The sequence below is a fragment of the Pseudophryne corroboree genome, chromosome 2 (assembly GCF_028390025.1).
Source record: "Pseudophryne corroboree isolate aPseCor3 chromosome 2, aPseCor3.hap2, whole genome shotgun sequence".
In the NCBI taxonomy this organism is placed as follows: Eukaryota; Metazoa; Chordata; class Amphibia; order Anura; family Myobatrachidae; genus Pseudophryne; species Pseudophryne corroboree.
The window spans coordinates 94,303,353-94,324,789 of record NC_086445.1 but is presented as its reverse complement, the minus strand read 5'-3'; positions in this window follow the sequence as shown (position 1 = coordinate 94,324,789).

The window sequence follows — 21,437 nt, the reverse complement described above, 5'->3', positions numbered from 1 at the left end:
ATAGCGGCTATAGGGTAAATCACTTGTGTAGTGTAACTCCCTGCATTATATAGCGCTGTGGTGTGTGCTGGCATACTCTCTCTCTGTCTCCCCAAAGGACTTTGTGGGGTCCTGTCCTCAGTCAGAGCATTCCCTGTGTGTGTGCGGTGTGTCGGTACGGCTGTGTCGACATGTTTGATGAGGAGGCTTATGTGGAGGCGGAGCAGGTGCCGATAAATGTGATGTCACCCCCTGCGGGGTCGACACCTGAATGGATGGATATGTGGAAGGAATTACGCGACAGTGTCAACTCCTTACATAAAAGGTTTGACGACATAGCAGATGTGGGACAGCCGGCTTCTCAGCCCGTGCCTGCCCAGGCGTCTCAAAAGCCATCAGGGACTAAAAAACGCCCGCTACCTCAGATGGCAGACACAGATGTCGACACGGATACTGACTCCAGTGTCGACGACGATGAGACTAGTGTACATTCCAATAAAGCCACCCGTTACATGATTACGGCAATGAAAAATGTGTTGCACATTTCTGATATTACCCCAGGTACCACAAAAAAGGGTATTATGTTTGGGGAGAAAAAGCTACCAGTGGTTTTTCCCCCATCTGATGAGTTAAATGAAGTGTGTGAAGAAGCGTGGGCTTCCCCCGATAAGAAACTGGTGGTTTCTAAAAAGTTACTAATGGCGTACCCTTTCCCGCCAGAGGACAGGTTACGTTGGGAGATATCCCCTAGGGTGGATAAAGCGCTCACACGCCTGTCAAAGAAGGTGGCACTACCGTCTCTGGACACGGCCGCCCTAAAGGAGCCTGCTGATAGGAAGCAGGAGGCTATCCTGAAGTCTGTATATACACACTCAGGTATTATACTGAGACCGGCTATTGCTTCAGCATGGATGTGCAGTGCTGCAGCTGCGTGGTCAGATTCCCTGTCTGAAAATATTGATACCCTAGACAGGGACACTATATTGCTAACCATAGAGCATATTAAAGACGCAGTCTTATACATGAGAGATGCACAGAGGGATATTTGCCGGCTGGCATCTAGAATAAATGCAATGTCCATTTCTGCCAGGAGAGTATTATGGACTCGGCAGTGGACAGGTGATGCTGATTCTAAAAGGCACATGGAGGTTTTGCCTTACAAGGGTGAGGAATTGTTTGGGGACGGTCTCTCGGACCTCGTATCCACAGCAACAGCTGGGAAGACGACATTTATTTTTTACCCCATGTTCCCTCACAGCCAAAGAAAGCACCGTATTATCAGGTACAGTCCTTTCGGCCCCAGAAGGGCAAGCGGCTTAGAGGCGCGTCCTTTCTGCCCAGAGGCAAAGGTAGAGGGAAAAAGCTGCAACATACAGCCAGTTCCCAGGAACAAAAGTCCTCCCCCGCTTCCTCTAAGTCCACCGCATGACGCTGGGGCTCCACAGGCGGAGCCAGGTGCGGTGGGGGCCCGTCTCAGGAACTTCAGCGACCAGTGGGCTCGCTCACGGGTGGATCCCTGGATTCTACAAGTGGTATCTCAGGGGTACAAGCTGGAATTCGAGACGTCTTCCCCTTGCCGTTTCCTCAAATCTGCCTTGCCAACAACTCCCCCAGACAGGGAGGCAGTCCTGGAGGCGATTCACAAGCTGTATTCTCAGCAGGTGATACTCAAGGTACCCCTCCTTCAACAAGGACGGGGTTACTATTCCACAATGTTTGTGGTACCGAAACCGGACGGTTCGGTGAGACCCATTTTAAATTTGAAATCCTTGAACACTTATATAAGAAGGTTCAAGTTCAAGATGGAATCGCTCAGGGCGGTTATTGCAAGCCTGGACGAAGGGGATTACATGGTATCACTGGACATCAAGGATGCTTACCTGCATGTCCCCATTTACCCTCCTCACCAGGAGTACCTCAGATTTGTGGTACAGGACTGTCATTACCAATTCCAGACGTTGCCGTATGGTCTGTCCACGGCACCGAGGGCATTTACCAAGGTAATGGCCGAAATGATGATACTCCTTCGGAAAAAGGGAGTTTTAATTATCCCGTACTTGGACGATCTCCTGATAAAGGCGAGGTCCAGGGAGCAGTTGTTGGTTGGAATAGCACTATCTCGGGAAGTGCTACAACAGCACGGCTGGATTCTGAATATTCCAAAGTCGCAGCTGGCTCCTACGACACGTCTACTGTTCCTGGGGATGGTTCTGGACACAGACCAGAAAAAAGTGTTTCTCCCGGAGGAGAAAGCCAAGGAGCTGTCATCTCTAGTCAGAGACCTCCTAAAACCGAAACAGGTGTCGGTGCATCACTGCACGCGAGTCCTGGGAAAGATGGTAGCTTCTTACGAAGCAATTCCATTCGGCAGGTTCCATGCAAGGATCTTTCAGTGGGATCTGTTGGACAAGTGGTCCGGATCGCATCTTCAGATGCATCGGCTGATAACCCTGTCTCCAAGGACCAGGGTGTCTCTGCTGTGGTGGCTGCAGAGTGCTCATCTTCTAGAGGGCCGCAGATTCGGCATACAGGACTGGGTCCTGGTGACCACGGATGCCAGCCTTCGAGGCTGGGGGGCAGTCACACAGGGAAGAAACTTCCAAGGACTATGGTCAAGCCAGGAGACTTCCCTACACATAAATATTCTGGAACTAAGGGCCATTTACAATGCCCTAAGTCAGGCAAGGCCCCTGCTTCAAAACCAGCCGGTGCTGATCCAGTCAGACAACATCACGGCGGTCGCCCATGTAAACCGACAGGGCGGCACAAGAAGCAGGATGGCGATGGCAGAAGCCACAAGGATTCTCCGATGGGCGGAAAATCACGTGTTAGCACTGTCAGCAGTGTTCATTCCGGGAGTGGACAACTGGGAAGCAGACTTCCTCAGCAGACACGACCTCCACTCGGGAGAGTGGGGACTTCATCCAGAAGTCTTCAAAATGATTGTAAACCGTTGGGAAAGGCCACAGGTGGACATGATGGCGTCCCACCTCAACAAAAAGTTAAAAAGATATTGCGCCAGGTCGAGGGACCCTCAGGCGATAGCTGTGGACGCTCTAGTGACACCGTGGGTGTACCAGTCGGTTTATGGGTTCCCTCCTCTTCCTCTCATACCCAAGGTACTGAGGATAATAAGAAGGAGAAGAGTAAGAACTATAGTCATTGTTCCGGATTGGCCAAGAAGAGCTTGGTACCCAGAACTTCAAGAAATGATCTCAGAGGACCCATGGCCTCTGCCGCTCAGACAGGACCTGCTGCAGCAGGGGCCCTGTCTGTTCCAAGACTTACCGCGGCTGCGTTTGACGGCATGGCGGTTGAACACCGGATCCTAAAGGAAAAGGGCATTCCGGAGGAAGTCATTCCTACGCTGATTAAAGCTAGGAAGAATGTGACCGCAAAACATTATCACCGCATATGGCGGAAATATGTTGCTTGGTGTGAGGCCAGGAAGGCCCCAACGGAGGAATTTCAGCTGGGTCGATTTCTGCACTTCCTACAGTCAGGGGTGACTATGGGCCTCAAATTGGGTTCCATTAAGGTCCAGATTTCGGCTCTGTCAATTTTCTTCCAAACAGAACTGGCTTCACTGCCTGGAGTTCAGACTTTTGTTAAAGGAGTGCTTCATATTCAGCCCCCTTTTGTGCCTCCTGTGGCACCTTGGGATCTCAACGTGGTGTTGGATTTCCTAAAGTCGCATTGGTTTGAGCCACTTAAAACCGTGGAGCTAAAATATCTCACGTGGACAGTGGTCATGCTGTTGGCCTTGGCTTCGGCCAGGCGTGTGTCAGAATTGGCGGCTTTGTCATGTAAAAGTCCTTATCTGATTTTTCATATGGATAGGGCGGAATTGAGGACTCGTCCCCAATTTCTTCCTAAGGTGGTATCAGCGTTTCATTTGAACCAACCTATTGTGGTGCCTGCGGCTACTAGGGACTTGGAGGATTCCAAGTTGCTGGACGTGGTCAGGGCCCTGAAAATCTATGTTTCCAGGACGGCTAGAGTCAGGAAGACTGACTCGCTATTTATCCTGTATGCACCCAACAAGCTGGGTGCTCCTGCTTCAAAGCAGACTATTGCTCGCTGGATCTGCTCCACGATTCAACTTGCACATTCTGCGGCTGGACTGCCGGATCCTAAATCTGTAAAAGCCCATTCCATGAGGAAGGTGGGCTCTTCTTGGGCGGCTGCCCGAGGGGTCTCGGCTTTACAACTTTGCCGAGCTGCTACTTGGTCGGGTTCAAACACATTTGCAAAATTCTACAAGTTTGATACCCTGGCTGAGGAGGACCTTGAGTTTGCTCATTCGGTGCTGCAGAGTCATCCGCACTCTCCCGCCCGTTTGGGAGCTTTGGTATAATCCCCATGGTCCTTACGGAGTTCCCAGCATCCACTAGGACGTCAGAGAAAATAAGAATTTACTCACCGGTAATTCTATTTCTCGTAGTCCGTAGTGGATGCTGGGCGCCCATCCCAAGTGCGGATTGTCTGCAATACTTGTATATAGTTATTGCTTAACTAAAGGGTTATTGTTTGGAGCCATCTGTTGGAGAGGCTCAGTTGTTATTCATACTGTTAACTGGGTATAGTATCACGAGTTGTACGGTGTGATTGGTGTGGCTGGTATGAGTCTTACCCGGGATTCCAAATCCTTTCCTTATTGTGTCAGCTCTTCCGGGCACAGTTTCCCTAACTGAGGTCTGGAGGAGGGGCATAGAGGGAGGAGCCAGTGCACACCAGGTAGTCCTAATTCTTTCTTAGAGTGCTCAGTCTCCTTCGGAGCCCGCTATTCCCCATGGTCTTTACGGAGTTCCCAGCATCCACTACGGACTACGAGAAATAGAATTACCGGTGAGTAAATTCTTATTATATACACACACACAGATAAATTTAATAGATACCTCTCCTTTTACACTAGTAAATGACGGACCCAGTTGCCTACCCCACTTACCCACCTTTTCCCTCTTCTCAATGTGATCTATCCTGTAATTTTGGTGGGCGTCCGCAGCTCTCATCCTCAGCTCACGTTATGAGCAAACATAATTGTATAAATTTAGTTTTAATTAAGTGTCTGTGCTTATATACTTATTTGATTTGTCTATTTAAAAAAAATTTTTTTACCCTCACAGAAAGCGGAAGCGTGCAATATTTATTGATAACTAATATAAATTCACCGGTCCGCCTTGTATTATGTCCACTACTGCAGGTTTTTTTTTTCCCCCCTATCTGTTCTCCCTCATCTCCCATGTCTCTCTGTCCCTCTCTTCCTCCCCCATGTCTCTGTCTCTTTCTGTGTGTGTCTTCCTTCCCGTCCATGTGTCTAATAGGCCCTACACACTGGGCGATATTACTGAAAGATATGAACGATCTCTTTCATTAATGAACGATGCGTGGCCCCGCGCTCATTCATCGCTGATGCCCCGTCCCTTGTGCATGCAGGCCAATATGGACGATCTCGTCCATATTTGCCTAAACTGCTATGGAGCCGGGTTTCTTCACTCCCCCCATCACTGCCCCACCGCCGCGTATCCGCCGTCGGGCAGCTCGGCAGCGGATCGCATAGTGTGCAGTGCCTATTACTCTCCCATGTCTCTGCCTCATCTGTGTTTCTATCTCTTCTTCATGTATGTCTGTCTCTGTCTCTCTCTTTCTCATGTCTCCTCCCCCCCTTCCCAAGATGCGGGGCCCAGGGAAACGTACGGCTCACTTATTTTCTCTAGGTTTCTCTATCCCTATTCTCTGTCTCCCATTCTCCTCCTTTTCTCTCTCTCGCCCTCTCTTTCCCTCCCTCTCTTCCTCCCACCCTCTCTCTCCTATCTTCGCCCCTCTCTCTCCCCTCTCCCTCCTCTTTCCTTTCTCCATCTCTCCCCTCCCCCCCTCCTCTCTCTCTCTCTTCCCTATCTCCCTACCTGTCTCCTCTAAGCTCTAATTTTAAAATCGTACAGAGAGATCAGATACCCTCTCCCCATCACGCTCTGCCTCTCCCTGTCACTCTCTCCTTATCACACATAATATTTATAAACCAGCTGTTAAGCATTCTTACATTTCAGTCAGTAGCAATTCTAGGGGTGAGCAACATGTAATGTGCATAAGGGGCCATACCATGGCATAATGTGTGAAAGGGGCTCTACTGTGGTGTAACGTGTATAAGGGGTACTACTGTGGTGTATCGTGTACATGGGGTTCTACTGTAGTGTAATCTGTATAAGGGGCTCTACTGTGTCATGTAATGTGACTAACATACACTACTGTGCGGTGTAATGTGAATTGGTACTATTCTGTTGCCACGCCTCTTCCCCATGAAATCTATATATTCCACTAAGGGGCACCAAAATATATTTTTGCTTACCAAAAATATTAGGCTCGGGCTACAGTAACAGGAACATTTTAGTGCCCTCCAGGACTTTCACATGGGGGTGAGATGAGAAACGACTAGAAATGATTAGTTATTATGGTCATTCCATTGCTAGCGTAGGATTGGTAAGCAGACAGCTAAGAATACACAATAATATTTTTTTCTAGTGAAACTTGTGAATCAGCCAGAGGAAAATGTATGAACTGATTATTATTATATATTTTATTTGCTCTACTGATTTTTCATCTTCCCCATAATGTCAGTGCTTCACCTTCTGATGTACCGATGTACTGCTTCACTGCACAACATTCAATGAAAATTTACATTAGTGGTCTCAAACTTTTTTCTCTTTTTTTCTTTACAAATGTGTCATTTCTTGCTCACTTCAAGATCAGACAACTTTTTTTCTAATTACAGTAATTGCATTATTAGCAACTGCATGATACGCCCACACTGTTCCCCTACAACTTCCTCTGTGTGGCTCCACCATTTTCCATAGAACATGTTCTCTACTGCTATCTCATTGCATCATATAGAAACACAGAAACATAGAATTTGACGGCAGATAAGAACTACTTGGCCTATTCTGCCCCTGTTTTTATCCTTTAGGTAATCTCAACCCTTTTTGAACCTTAATTCTTTGTAAGGATATTCATAAGCCTATCCCAAGCATGTTTAAATTGCTCTACCGTCTTAGCCTCTACCATCTCCTTAAATTTGCCCTCCCTCCAGTTTCAGTGTATGTCCTTGAGTCCTAATACTTCTCTTCCTTTGAAGAATGTTTCCCTCCTTAACTTTGTAAACCCTTGGTATAAGTGAAAGTTTCTATCATGTCCCCCCTTTCCCTTCTCTCCTCCAAACTATACATGTTAAGATCTTTTAGCCTTTCCGGGTATGTTTTGTGATGTAGGCCATGCACCATTTTAGTTGCCCTTCTTTGTACACTCTCTAATGTATTTATATCCTTCTGGAGATATTGGGGGTCATTCTGAGTTGATCGCTAGCTGAAAATGTTCGCTGCACTGCGATTAAGTAAAAATCCAGCACTTCTGCGCATGCGTATGCGGCGCTGTGCGCACGTGCTACAGTACGTCCTTTCACAACAGCCGATGTATTTTTACACAAGGTCTATCGAAGCTTTTCAGTCGCAATGGCAGCCACAGAGTGATTGACATGAAGGGTGCGTTTCTGGGTGTCAACTGACCGTTTTCAGGGAGTGCTCGAAAAAATGCAGGCATGCCAGGAAAAACACAGGCATGGCTGGATGAATGCAGGGCGTATTTGTGACGTCAAATCCGGAACTGAATGGTGTGAAGTGATCGCAAGCGCTGAGTAGGTCTGGAGCTACTCTAAAACTGCACTTTTTTTTTTGTAGCTGCTCTGCGATCCTTTCGCTCACACTTCTACTAAGCTAAAATACACTCCCAGGGTACAGCGGCTTAGCGTTTGCACGACTGCTAAAAATTGCTAGCGAGCGATCAACTCGGAATGACCCCCATGGTCTCCAGAACTGGACACAGTATTCCAGATGGGGCCGTACCAATGACCTATACAGTGGCATTAGGGATTCGGTCTGAAGATCGACACTGTCTAGGTCGACAATGTTTAGGTCGACCACTATAGGTCGACAGTCACTAGGTTGACAGGGTTGTAAGGTCCACAGGGTTTCTAGGTCGACAGGTCAAAAGGTCAACATGAGTTTTTCAAAAAAAAATTCATTTTTTGAACATTTTCATACTTAACAATCCACGTGGACTACGATTGGAACAGTAATCTGTGCCGAGCAAAGCGGTAGCAGAGTGAGGCACCTTGCCCGAAGTATGGCGAGCGAAGCGAGCCATGCGAGGGGACACGGTGCACTAATTGGGGTTCCCGGTCACTCTACGAAGAAAACGACACCCAAAAATAAAGAAAAAAACACATGTCAACCGTTTGACCTGTTGACCTAGCACATGTCGACCTAGAAACCCTGTCGACCTTCCAACCCTGTCGACCTAGTGACTGTCGACCTAAACATTGTCGCCCTAGACACTGTCGATCTAATGATCCACACCCGTGGCATTATTACTTCTTTTCTCTAACGTCCTAGTGGATGCTGGGGACTCCGAAAGGACCATGGGGAATAGCGGCTCCGCAGGAGACTGGGCACAAAAGTAAAAGCTTTAGGACTACCTGGTGTGCACTGGCTCCTCCCCCTATGACCCTCCTCCAAGCCTCAGTTAGATTTTTGTGCCCGAACGAGACGGGTGCAGGCTAAGGGGCTCTCCTGAGCTGCTTAGTGTAAAAGTTTAAAGTAGGTTTTTTATTTTCAGTGAGACCTGCTGGCAACAGGCTCACTGCACCGAGGGACTAAGGGGAGAAGAAGCGAACTCACCTGCGTGCAGAGTGGATTGGGCTTCTTAGGCTACTGGACATTAGCTCCAGAGGGACGATCACAGGCCCAGCCATGGATGGGTCCCAGAGCCGCGCCGCCGGCCCCCTTACAGAGCCAGAAGACTGAAGAGGTCCGGAAAATCGGCGGCAGAAGACGTCCTGTCTTCAATAAGGTAGCGCACAGCACCGCAGCTGTGCGCCATTGCTCTCAGCACACTTCACACTCCAGTCACTGAGGGTGCAGGGCGCTGGGGGGGGGGCGCCCTGAGACGCAATAAAAACACATTTTTTGGCAAAAAATACATCACATATAGCTCCTGGGCTATATGGATGCATTTAACCCCTGCCAATTTTTCCATAAAAAAGCGGGAGAAAGGCCGCCGAGAAGGGGGCGGAGCCTATCTCCTCAGCACACTGGCGCCATTTTTTCCTCACAGCTCCGTTGGAGGAAGGCTCCCTGACTCTCCCCTGCAGTCCTGAACTACAGAAACAGGGTAAAACAAGAGAGGGGGGGCACTAATTTGGCAGATAAATATATACAGCAGCTATATCAGGGAAAAACACTTATATAAGGTTATCCCTATATATATATATATAGCGCTCTGGTGTGTGCTGGCAAACTCTCCCTCTGTCTCCCCAAAGGGCTAATGGGGTCCTGTCCTCTGTCAGAGCATTCCCTGTGTGTGTGCTGTGTGTCGGTACGTTGTGTCGACATGTATGAGGAGGAAAATGGTGTGGAGGCGGAGCAATTGCCTGTGTTAGTGATGTCACCCCCTAGGGGGTCGACACCTGACTGGATGGTCTTATGGAAAGAATTACGTGATAGTGTCAGCACTTTACAAAAGACTGTTGACGACATGAGACAGCCGGCAAATCAGTTAATACCTGTACAGGCGTCTCAAACACCGTCAGGGGCTCTAAAACGCCCGTTACCTAAGGTCGATACAGACACTGACACGGACACTGACTCCAGTGTCGACGGTGAGGAAACAAACGTATTTTCCAGTAGGGCCACACGTTACATGATCACGGCAATGAAGGAGGTTTTGAACATTTCTGATACTACAAGTACCACAAAAAAGGGTATTATGTGGGGTGTGAAAAAACTACCCGTAGTTTTTCCTGAATCAGATGAATTAAATGAGTTGTGTGATGAAGCGTGGGTTTCCCCCGATAAAAAACTGCTAATTTCTAAAAAATTATTGGCATTATACCCTTTCCCGCCAGAGGTTAGGGCACGTTGGGAAACACCCCCTAGGGTAGATAAGGCGCTCACACGCTTATCAAAACAAGTGGCGTTACCGTCTCCTGATACGGCCGCCCTCAAGGAACCAGCTGATAGGAAGCTGGAAAATATCCTAAAAAGTATATACACACATACTGGTATTATACTGCGACCAGCAATCGCCTCAGCCTGGATGTGCAGTGCTGGGGTGCTTGGTCGGATTCCCTGACTGAAAATATTGATACCCTGGACAGGGACAAGATATTATTGACTATAGAGCATTTAAAGGATGCATTTCTATATATGCGAGATGCACAGAGGGATATTTGCACTCTGGCATCAAGAGTAAGTGCGATGTCCATTTCTGCCAGAAGAGGGTTATGGACGCGACAGTGGTCAGGTGATGCGGATTCCAAACGGCATATGGAAGTATTGCCGTATAAAGGGGAGGAGTTATTTGGGGTCGGTCTATCGGACCTGGTGGCCACGGCAACGGCTGGGAAATCCACCTTTTTACCCCAGGTCACTTCTCAGCAGAAAAAGATACCGTCTTTTCAGGCTCAGTCCTTTCGTCCCCATAAGGGCAAGCGGGCAAAAGGCCACTCATATCTGCCCCGGGGCAGAGGAAGGGGAAAAAGACTGCAGCAGACAGCCTCTTCCCACGAACAGAAGCCCTCCCCCGCTTCTGCCAAGTCCTCAGCATGACGCTGGGGCCTTACAAGCGGACTCAGGCACGGTGGGGGCCCGTCTCAAGAATTTCAGCGCGCAGTGGGCTCACTCGCAAGTGGACCCCTGGATCCTGCAGGTAGTATCTCAGGGGTACAAATTGGAATTTGAGACGTCTCCCCCTCGCCGGTTCCTGAAGTCTGCTTTACCAACGTCTCCCCCCGACAGGGAGGCGGTATTGGAAGCCATTCACAAGCTGTATTCCCAGCAGGTGATAATCAAGGTACCCCTCCTACAACAGGGAAAGGGGTATTATTCCACGCTGTTTGTGGTACCGAAGCCGGACGGCTCGGTGAGACCCATTTTAAATCTGAAATCCTTGAACACTTACATAAAAAGGTTCAAGTTCAAGATGGAGTCACTCAGAGCAGTGATAGCGAACCTGGAAGAAGGGGACTATATGGTGTCTCTGGACATCAAGGATGCTTACCTCCATGTCCTAATTTGCCCTTCTCACCAAGGGTACCTCAGGTTTGTGGTACAGAACTGTCACTATCAGTTTCAGACGCTGCCGTTTGGATTGTCCACGGCACCCCGGGTCTTTACCAAGGTAATGGCCGAAATGATGATTCTTCTTCGAAGAAAAGGCGTCTTAATTATCCCTTACTTGGACGATCTCCTGATAAGGGCAAGGTCCAGAGAACAGTTAGAGGTCAGGGTAGCACTATCTCAAGTAGTACTACGACAGCACGGATGGATTCTAAATATTCCAAAAAATCGCAGCTGATTCCGACGACACGTCTGCTGTTCCTAGGGATGATTCTGGACACAGTCCAGAAAAAGGTGTTTCTCCCGGAGGAGAAAGCCAGGGAGTTATCCGACCTAGTCAGGAACCTCCTAAGACCAGGCCAAGTGTCAGTGCATCAATGCACAAGGGTCCTGGGAAAGATGGTGGCTTCTTACGAAGCGATTCCATTCGGCAGATTCCACGCAAGAACTTTTCAGTGGGATCTGCTGGACAAATGGTCCGGATCGCATCTTCAAATGCATCAGCGGATAACCCTGTCTCCAAGGACAAGGGTGTCTCTCCTGTGGTGGTTACAGAGTGCTCATCTCCTAGAGGGCCGCAGATTCGGCATCCAGGAGTGGGTCCTGGTGACCACGGATGCCAGCCTGAGAGGCTGGGGAGCAGTCACACAGGGAAAAAAATTTCCAGGGCTTGTGGTCAAGCATGGAAACGTCACTTCACATAAATATCCTGGAACTAAGGGCAATTTACAATGCCCTAAGTCAGGCAAGGCCTCTGCTTCAGGGTCAGCCGGTGTTGATCCAGTCGGACAACATTACGGCAGTCGCCCACGTAAACAGACAGGGCGGCACAAGAAGCAGGAGGGCAATGACGGAAGTTGCAAGGATTCTTCGCTGGGCGGAAAATCATGTGATAGCACTGTCAGCAGTGTTCATTCCGGGAGTGGACAACTGGGAAGCAGACTTCCTCAGCAGACACGATCTTCACCCGGGGGAGTGGGGACTTCACCCAGAAGTCTTCCACATGATTGTGAAACGTTGGGAAAAACCAAAGGTGGACATGATGGCGTCCCGCCTCAACAAAAAACTGGACAGATATTGCGCCAGGTCAAGGGACCCTCAGGCAATAGCTGTGGACGCTCTGGTAACACCGTGGGTGTACCTGTCAGTATATGTGTTCCCTCCTCTGCCTCTCATACCCAAGGTACTGAGAATCATAAGAAGGAGAGGTGTAAAGACTATACTCGTGGCTCCGGATTGGCCAAGAAGGACTTGGTACCCGGAAATTCAAGAGATGCTCACGGAAGACCCGTGGCTTCTACCTCTAAGAAAGGACCTGCTCCAGCAGGGACCATGTCTGTTCCAAGACTTACCGCGGCTGCGTTTGACGGCATGGCGGTTGAACGCCGGATCCTGAAGGAAAAAGGCATTCCGGATGAAGTTATCCCTACCCTGATCAAAGCCAGGAAGGATGTAACTGTGCAACATTATCACCGTATTTGGCGTAAATATGTTGCGTGGTGTGAGGCCAGGAAGGCCCCTACAGAGGAATTTCAACTGGGTCGATTCCTGCATTTCCTGCAAACAGGACTGTCTATGGGCCTCAAATTAGGGTCCATTAAGGTTCAAATTTCGGCCCTGTCAATATTCTTCCAAAAAGAACTAGCTTCAGTTCCTGAAGTTCAGACGTTTGTCAAGGGGGTACTGCATATACAGCCTCCTTTTGTGCCTCCAGTGGCACCTTGGGATCTCAATGTAGTTTTGGGATTCCTAAAATCACATTGGTTTGAACCACTCACCACTGTGGACTTAAAATATCTCACATGGAAAGTGGTAATGCTGTTAGCCCTGGCTTCAGCCAGGCGTGTATCAGAATTGGCGGCTTTATCCTATAAAAGCCCTTACCTAATTTTTCATATGGACAGGGCAGAATTGAGGACTCGTCCTCAATTTCTCCCTAAGGTGGTTTCAGCATTTCACTTAAACCAGCCTATTGTGGTGCCTGCGGCTACTAGGGACTTGGAGGATTCCAAGTTGCTGGACGTAGTCAGGGCCCTGAAAATATATGTTTCCAGGACGGCTGGAGTCAGGAAATCTGACTCGCTGTTTATCCTGTATGCACCCAACAAGCTGGGTGCCCCTGCTTCTAAGCAGACGATTGCTCGTTGGATTTGTAGTACAATTCAGCTTGCACATTCTGTGGCAGGCCTGCCACAGCCAAAATCTGTAAAAGCCCATTCCACACGGAAAGTGGGCTCATCTTGGGCGGCTGCCCGAGGGGTCTCGGCTTTACAACTTTGCCGAGCAGCTACTTGGTCAGGGGCAAATACGTTTGCAAAATTCTACAAAATTGATACCCTGGCTGAGGAGGACCTGGAGTTCTCTCATTCGGTGCTGCAGAGTCATCCGCACTCTCCCGCCCGTTTGGGAGCTTTGGTATAATCCCCATGGTCCTTTCGGAGTCCCCAGCATCCACTAGGACGTTAGAGAAAATAAGAATTTACTTACCGATAATTCTATTTCTCATAGTCCGTAGTGGATGCTGGGCGCCCATCCCAAGTGCGGATTGTCTGCAATACTTGTACATAGTTATTGTTACAAAAATCGGGTTATTATTGTTGTGAGCCATCTTTTCAGAGGCTCCTCTGTTATCATGCTGTTAACTGGGTTCAAATCAAAAGTTGTACGGTGTGATTGGTGTGGCTGGTATGAGTCTTACCCGGGATTCAAAATCCTTCCTTATTGTGTACGCTCGTCCGGGCACAGTATCCTAACTGAGGCTTGGAGGAGGGTCATAGGGGGAGGAGCCAGTGCACACCAGGTAGTCCTAAAGCTTTTACTTTTGTGCCCAGTCTCCTGCGGAGCCGCTATTCCCCATGGTCCTTTCGGAGTCCCCAGCATCCACTACGGACTATGAGAAATAGAATTATCGGTAAGTAAATTCTTATTTTTTCCTGCTACTGATTCCTCTCCCTATGCAACCAAGCATCAGACTAGCCTTTCTCATTGCTTTGTTGCATTGCTTTCCTGCCTTTAAGTCACTTGAAATAGTGACTCCTAAATCCCTTTCCTCCTCAGTAGTTTCCATTATGGTACCCTTGATACCATATTTAATCTTTGGCTTTTTGAGACCCAAGTGCATGATTTTGCCTTTTTTAGCATTGAACTGTTGTTGCTACGTTCTTGACCATTTCTCAAGCCCACCTAGGTCATCAATCTATACGGCAGTACCGCTGGACGTATACGACAGTACCGCTGGACTTATATGGCAGCACCACTGGACTGGACTAATACGGAAGCACCACTGAACTGGACTTATACTTATAGCACCACTGGACTTATGGCAGCACAGGAAACCACCACTGGACTTATGGCAGCACAGGACACCACCACTGGACTGATGCAGCACAAGTCAGCACCACTGGACTTAAGGCAGCACAGAACACCACCACTGGAGTGACTGGACTGATTCAGCACAAGACACCACCACTGGACTGATGCAGCACAAGACAGCACCACTGGACTGGACTTATACAGAAGCACTAGACTTATGGCAGCACAAGGACACCACCGCTGTGACTGGACTGATGCAGCACAAGACACTACCACTGTACTGATGCAGCACAAGACAGCACCACTGGAATGATACAAAAGAGCAGATCGCCACCCCACGCACCACGCCACTTTCCCACACAGACACTGAGGAGACACGTCCTCCCGCTACACTCTCCAGTACTGGAGCGAAGACGGCGGGCTGGGAGGCGCAAAACATACAAAGTTCGGATCTTGTGAGAGTCCGACACCAGGATGATGATGTTCTGCCTTGCTCTGGGAACCGAGTCTGGCGGGAAAACCTGAGCCGGACTCGGATCTGGACTCAGATCGTGAAGTCTGGGGTGGTTCAGATCTCTGAGATCCCAACCCGCTCATCCCTAACAGGAACTAGGGATATCTGCAGTCAAGCAAGCTGCCATCCCACCAGAAAATTATGAATACTAAGCCAACTCCACTATCTAACCCCTACCCTGCATATTAAACTACCCCTACCACCGTGGAAGTCATGTACTGGGACCCTTCATTCAGCCCAATGCCCCCTTCTACAGTTTAGTGTTCTCCCTCCTGCCTGATCTACTATCATCTGTACAGTAAAGGAGTAATTAGCAGAAATTACTGTTCCAGATCCTACATGCTACCCATCCTCCCTCCTCCCCTACCGCTGGAGGATGGGTAGCGGCCCCAGTGCATTGCTTTGTCCAGGGGCCTACACTGCTGTTAAGATGTCCTTCCCGCCAGACTCTGATCCCAGATCGAAGCAAAATGTCATCATCCTGCTGTCGGATCTCATGGGTTTTGGATCCCATATGTAAGACGCCGCCCATTGGCGCCATCTTCACTCCAGCACTGGAGAGCAAGGGAGACAGACCTCTGTCTCTCTGTTGATGGTGGCGTTGGGTGGGGTCACTGTGTGTGTTGTTTAGGGGTGCTGGCCTGCGTGCTGTTAGGATTGCTGTACAGGGGTGCTGTTCTGTGCTGTTAGGGGTTCTGTCCTGCGCTGTTAGGGGTGCTGTACAGGGATGCTGCTGTCTTGTGCTGTCCTGTGCTGTTAGGGGTGCTGTCCTGTGCTGTTAGCGGTGCTGTACAGGGGTACTGTACAGGGGTGCTGTCCTGTGCTCTTAGGGGTGCTGTCCGCTGTTAGGGGTGCTGTACAGGGATGCTGCTGTCTTGTGCTGTCCTGTGCTGTTAGGGGTGCTCTCCTGTGCTGTTAGCGGTGCTGTACAGGGGTACTGTACAGGGGTGCTGTCCTGTGCTCTTAGGGGTGCTTTACAGGGATGCTGCTGTCTTGTGCTGTCCTGTGCTGTTAGGGGTCCTGTCCTGTGCTGTTAGAGTTGCTGTCATGTGCTGTTAGGGGTGTTGCTGTCTTGTGCTGTTAGGGATGCTGCTGTCCTGTCCTGTACAGGGGTGCTGTCCTGGAGAGCTGTCCTGTGCTGTACAGGGGTGCTGTCCTGTGCTGTTAGGGGTGCTGTCCTGTGCTGTTAGGGGCACTGTCCTGTGTGCTGTAAAAATAAAGGGACGCTGTGGCAGTGTCCTGTGTGCTGTAAAAATAAAGGGGCACTGTGGCCATGTCCTGTGTGCTGTAAAAATAAAGGGGTGCTGTCCTGTGTACTGCAAAAATAAAGAAGCGCTGTCCTGTGTACTATAAAAATAAAGGGACGCTGTCCTGTGCTGTTAGGGGTGCTGTCCTGTGCTGTACAGGGGTGCTGCAGTCCTGTGCTGTCCTGGGGTGCTGTTCTGTGATGTTAGGGGTGCTGTCCTAGGGTGTTGTCCTGTGCTGTTAGGGGTGATGTCCTGAGCTGTTAGGGGTCCTGTCCTGTGTGCTGTAAAAATAAAGGGGTGCTGTGGCACTGTCCTGTGTGCTGTAAAAATAAAGGGGCTCCGTCCTGTGTGCTGTAAAAATAAAGGGATTCTGTCCTGTGTGCTGTAAAAAATAGGATTTTAATTACCTACCGGTAAATCCTTTTCTCGTAGTCCGTAGAGGATGCTGGGGTCCACATTAGTACCATGGGGTATAAGGGGTCATTCCGAGTTGTTCGCTCGCTAACTGCTTTTAGCAACATTGCACACGCTAGGCCGCCGCCCTCTGGGAGTGTATTTAGCTTAGCAGAATTGCGAACGAAAGATTAGCAGAACTGCTACTAAATAATTCTATGCAGTTTCTGAGTAGCTCCAGACCAACTCACAGATTGCGATCAGCTCAGTCCGTTTAGTTCCTGGTTTGACGTCACAAACACGCCCTGCGTTCGGCCAGCCACTCCCCCGTTTCTCCAGACACTCCCGCGTTTTTCCCTGACACGCCTGCGTTTTTTAGCACACTCCTGAAAAACGCTCATTTACCACCCAGAAACGCCCCTTTCCTGTCAATCATTCACCGATCAGCAGTGCGACTGAAAATCATTGCTTGAACACCAGCAAATCTACTAAGTTTTGTGTAAAATAACTTAGCGCATGCGTACCATGCGCATGCGCAGTTAGCAACAAATCGCAGCATAGCGAAAATCGGCAACGAGCGAACAACTTGGAATGACCCCCTTAGACAGGTCCACTAGGAGCCATTGGCACTTTAAGAGTTTGAGAGTGTGGGCTGGCTCCTCCCTCTATACCCCTCCTACCAGACTCAGTCAAGAAACTTTTTACACAGATAGTGGCGATATTCACACCAACTCACACACAAGGCAAACCAAGCTAACTAGCTTGAAACATCAGCAACAGCTGAACAATATTACTTACCAAGTAACAAAACAGTACTTACCAAGAACTAAGCAGTAATAACTAAGTAACCACTGCAGGATAACGAAGCGCTGGGCGGGCACCCAGCATCCTCTATGGACTACGAGAAAAGTATTTACCGGTAGGTAATTAAAATCCTTTTTTCTCTTACGTCCTAGAGGATGCTGGGGTCCACATTAGTACCATGGTGATGTACCAAAGCTCCCAGAATGGGAAGGAGAGCGCGGAGGCTCCTGCAGAACTGATTGACCAAACATCAGGTCCTCAGAGGCCAAAGTATCGGACTTGTAGAACTTTGCAAACTTGTTCGACCCCGACCAAGTAGCTGCTCGGCAAAGCTGTAAAGCCGAGACACCCTGGGCAGCCGCCCAGGAAGAACCCATCTTACGAGTAGAGTGGGCCTTAACAGACGTAGGACACGGCAATCCTGCCGTAGAATACGCATGCTGGATAGTAAACCTGATCCAGCGAGAGACTGTTTTGCTTAGATTAAGCAGGGCAACCAAGTTTCTTGGGATCATACAGGACAAACAGAGTCCGATTTTCTGTGACGAGCAGTCCTCTTCACATAGATTTTCAGAGCCCTTACAACAGAGGTTCTCAAACTCGGTCCTCGGGGGCACACACAGTGCATGTTTTGCAGGTAACCCAGCAGGTGCACAGGTGTTTTAATTACTCACTGACACATTTTAAAAGGTCCACAGGTGGAGCTAATTATTTCACTTGCAATTCTGTGAGGAGACCTGCAAAACATGCACTGTGTGTGCCCCGGAGGACCGAGTTTGAGAACCTCTGCCTTACAACATCAAAGGACTTTGATGAAACTGAGGAGTCAGTAGCAACTGGCACCACAATAGGTTGGTTGATATGAAATGCCTACACAACCTTCAGAAGGAACTGTGGACGTGTCCGGAGCTCAGCTATATCTTCATGGAAGATCAAGTATGGGATTTTACATGACAAAGCCCCCAACTCCGACACACGTCTAGCAGAAGCCAAGGCCAACAAAGTGACAGCCTTCCACGTGAGAAACTTGACCTCAACCTCCTGTAGAGGCTCAATCCAGTCTAACTGGAGGAACTACAACACCAAGTTAAGATCTCAGGGCGCCATAGGCGGCACAAAGGGAGGTTGGATGTGCAGAACTCCCTTCAAAAAGGTCTGAACCTCAGGGAGGGCAGTCAACTGTTTCTGAAAGAAAATGGATAGGGCCGAAATCTGGAACTTTACGGAACCTAATCTCAGGCCCATATCCACACCTGCTTGGAGGAAGAGGAGAAATAGTCCAAGTTTAAACTCCACCGTAGGAAACTTCTTGGATTCACACCAAGACACATACTTTTTCCAAATGCGATGGTAATGCTTTGACGTTACTCCTTTCCTAGCCTGTATCAGGGTAGGAATAACCTTGTTCGGAATGCCCTTCCGAGCTAATATCTGGCGTTTGACCTCCATGCCGTCAAACGTAGCCGCGGTAAGTCTTGATAAGCGAATGGCCCCTGCTGCTGCAGGTCCTCCCGAAGAGGAAGAGACCTCGGCTCTTCTAGCAGTAGATCCAGAATATCCGCATACCAAGCCCTTCTTGGCCAGTCCAGAGCAATGAGGATTGCCTGAACTCTTGTTCTCCTTATGAGTTTTAGAACTCTTGAAATGAATGAAAGTGGAGGAAACACGTACACCGACTGGAACACCCACGGAGTCACTAGGGTGTCCACCGCCACTGCTTGCGGATCTCTCGACCTGGAACAATATCGCTGAAGCTTCTTGTTGAGACGAGAGGCCATCATGTCTATTTTGGGTACGCCCCAAAGATCTGTTACCTCCTTGAACACCTCCAGATGGAGACCCCACTCTCCTGGATGGAGATCGTCTCTGCTGAGGAAGTCCGCTTCCCAGTTGTCTACTCCCGTAATGAAGATTGCCGACAGCATGGTACTAATGTGGACCCCAGCATCCTCTAGGATGTAAGAGAAATAAAGAGGTGCTGTGGCGCTGCCCTGTGTGCTGTAAAAATAAAGGGGCGCTGTTCTGTGTGCTGTAAAAATAAAGGGGTGCTGCGGCCCTGTCCTGTAAGCTGTAAAAATAAAGGGGCGCTGTCCTGTGTGCTGTAAAAATAAAGGGGCACTGTCCTGTGCTGTACAGGGGTGATGCAGTCCTATGCTGTCCTGTGCTGTTAGAGGTGCTGCACAGGGGTGCTGTCCTGTGCTGTACAGTGGTGCTGCACAGGGGTGCTGCATTCCTGTGCTTTCCCTCTGCCCTGTCAGTCCAGTGGTGCTTCCCCACTGCTGGCTAAGTACAGGGGTGCTTCTGCCTGTCTGCTGTGCTGTGTAATTCTCCAGGGGTGCTGCCTATGCTGTGTAAGTCCTGGGGTGCTGCCTATCTGCTACATAAGTAAAGGGGTGCTGCCTATCTTCTGCATAAGTCCAGAGACGCTGCCGTATAACTCCAGGGGTGCTGTTGCTCTTGATCCTTGATTTAAGCTAAAGCCTAGAGCAGAATATGAAACAAGCTTCAACATCACAACCAGATTTGTGAAAACATATAGCCGCAAAGGTGGAAATGGAAATTCCAAGTTTGACGAAGTGTTTTCCAATAAACATAGAATTTGACGGCAGATAAGAACTACTTGTCCCAGCTAGTCTGCCCTTTTTTTATCCTTAAAGTAATCTCAACCCTTTTTGAACTTTATTTCTTTGGAAGGATATTCATATGCCTATCCCAAGCATGTTTAAATTGCTCTACTGTCTTATCCTCTACCACCTCTTATGGGAGGTGTAAACGCTGATTTACATACAGGACTAAAAGCAACACTTTAAAAAGACATTTCATACACTTTAAATGAAGCCGCTGCGGCCGCTATACTTAATCCACAACCTACGTACTTATTACACCATTAGCGTATAGAGGCCCGTACTGTGTACGGATTTTGCGTACACACACTGCGCTGGCTGTACAAAGTACCCACAGCGCGTACACACCCAAAGTTACACAGTAAACCCTTAACAGATATGCATGCAATAGTAATACACTTTAAACCTTAGCAGGGATAGAAAAACACGACACCAGATTTGTATTTAAACTGCTGGGTTCTGACACCACAGCATATTATTACTGGAAGGGGGTTACAATCACAAAGCAATACAATACAAAAGAATAATGGCTACAGTCAATGGTACCTACTTGTTTGAATTTCGCCGCGCTACCCAGTCTGGTCCTCGGTCATCTAGATAGATAACTTTGTGAGTCTTGAGAGAGAGAGAGAGAGACCAGGCCTGCAACTGGCTCCTTTTATACAATCTTCCAAAACTTAACACAATGGATACTGTAAGAACTTTGTCCATTGGACACAGGGATTGTCATTTACAGTACAGGAGAGGTCATAGGTTGGTTTGAATAGGTGGGCGATGTCTGTTCAAGATGCACTTGTGGGTGGTCTCCTCTGGGTTCCCGCCGCATACCTAATGTACAGTAAATACAGTTTATATCTATATTCTGCTCCTGCACATAACTATTCGCAGGAACGTGCGATCTTCTGCAAACCAACACCGGAATATTACCCTTAAAATACCCTACAGCTGGATACCAAACACCACCTTATAACCTTGTTCTGTCCCCTCCTATCCTGTAAAGGTGAATCCCTTTGTTCTGATACCATTTAAACTGTTGTAACTTGCTGGTGTGATGCAGGGAGACTATGTGTACATTGTGCACTATTTGGATTAATTATGTAATGTATTTTGATAGCTTTTCCATGCGTCCACAAACCCTACCGTAAATACTCATACCACGTGCTAATGCGCAGGACCGCAGGAGCGACCATACGCAAATTGCGAATATGTGCACGAACGGCAGAACAAGTACACGCACGGAGGCCGTCTGTATGTAGTTTGTACGTGATGTGTGTACTGCAATATTTTTCGACTTCGACAGAGGCTATTCCACTTATCCACTACCCTTTCTGTGAAGTACTTTTTCTTTAAATTTCCCATGAACCTGCCTCCCTCCAGTTTCAGTGTATGTCCTCGAGAT